Source organism: Pygoscelis adeliae, unplaced genomic scaffold (genome assembly GCF_000699105.1).
Source record: "Pygoscelis adeliae isolate BGI_AS28 unplaced genomic scaffold, ASM69910v1 Scaffold106, whole genome shotgun sequence".
Lineage (NCBI taxonomy): Eukaryota > Metazoa > Chordata > Aves > Sphenisciformes > Spheniscidae > Pygoscelis > Pygoscelis adeliae.
Window position 1 is genome coordinate 3638311 of NW_008824939.1, and position 1845 is coordinate 3640155.

Genomic DNA, 1845 nt, shown 5'->3' on the forward strand with positions numbered 1-1845 from the left:
TCAAATAAGATTCAGGTCTCCTTTTGTTTACTGTTTTCCATATTGACATATTTTGTACCAAAAGAAAAATATACAGTGGGGGTTTTTTCATAAAAACCTAAAAACAAACATTGCAGAAAATGGTAGAAATACCTGATCAAACAACAAAGGTGGACGTTGGAATCTTTTGGATCTTGATCGATGTTAAATAGCACTAGTTCTAAAATACCAAAGTGTCCCATGCTGTTTCCTTGTTGCCATTTTGTAGTTTTTTCTATGTGTTATTTATTTAATGATTCCACAGAATTGGAACAGGTGTCACAGCTTCAGATGCTCCTGTTTCAGCCTGTGACCATTCTGTGTGATTGCCAATGCCAAATCCTTTTTCTGAGACCCAAGTACATGCACTAAAGCTTTGCTTACAGTGAAGTGATTCTTGTCTGAAATCTGTATCTGTTTTGAGTGAAAATCACTTAATGGTTCTGAATGGGACATGACGGCAAAAGCTGTTACCCTGCAGCAAATGTCAGTGATGATCAACACGGGTTGATTTAGACGCTGCATGTGTTTTACAGAGTATTCTAGTGGGAAGCCTAATGCCTGTTTCATTCATCTTCTCATTACTGCAGCCTTCCATATTCTCAGAGAAATACTGGCTACCATTGGTTTTCTACAGTTGATGCTTTGGTATTTTTTTAATCTCTTTGCTACAACTCATTTTTGTATGTCTCCTATTGTCTACTTCTTGTGATGTTTGTGCGCGAGGAGCTATCAAATACTTTTTACCCTTCCTGTAATGTAGACCCTATTAGGCCTAACTTCAGTGTTGTGCAAACTACAGTTGCCTTTAAACCATAAAGCAAAACTAGTTTGTATTACTTGTTTTGACTGGTTTTGATTTGGAACAGGGACCTAATGGGAACTTCAGTAAGACAACCTTATTCTTTTTTTCTTTTCTTTTTAAAAAGCACTAGTGGAAGTTTGGAAAAGTGGCATACATGTATAGCCTTTAGATTGTAAAGATTTCTGATTGTAGTTGCAATGAAAACACAGTGTTTGAGTGTGTCTGTACAGAATTCTCAGTCTTTGAAATTGCTTTCAATTAAAAAACTGGAGGAAATACTATGAAATCATGTTTTGGAGCCGTGTCAATGATCACACATGTCAGACAAAAGACCAAAAATTGTCTTACATGACCTAAAATTATCTGTGCAACAGAACACATTTTCTGGCTTCTGTTGAGCTTCAGCTTCTTGCAGTCCCAGGGTTTAACTTTTATACACGAGCTCTCATACCGTACTGTGCATGTTGACTACCTGTTGCAAGTCAGGGTGAGGTAGATGACACTATTTCACCTGTGTTTTCATGACAATCCTGTGCTTGAGCAACTCTTTCAGAAATGCAGTTATGTGTAGGAACTCCACTGTCCCAGACACAGTGATGTGCTAGCTAGAAGTCCTTTCACGTATAGCTGTCGTGTAGAACTTTGGGAATTATTTTGTGTTTAACTCAGTTGGTTTTGGTTTTTTTTAATATGGAAAATAATTATTCCTCATAAAATCTCTGGAACCAATCAGTATTGTTGGCTATTTTAATTTGGAGACTCTTTCATAATAAACATAAGTATTAGGAATGTAGTGTCGGTTTTCTTCTCTTTTCTATGAAATGCAAACAATGTTTTCCTTTGGTTTAGGAAAACAAACCTTTCCCCAAAGATTGTTATCAACACAGCAGACTCCAGCTTTTTAGAGCAAATCCAAGTATGTCTTTGCTGAGTTCATCACTGTGGTATTTTATGTTATTTCTTGTATGAAACGGTTTGTAACAGTAAGTGTTAGAAGGACAAGTTCTCCCTATACAAATTAA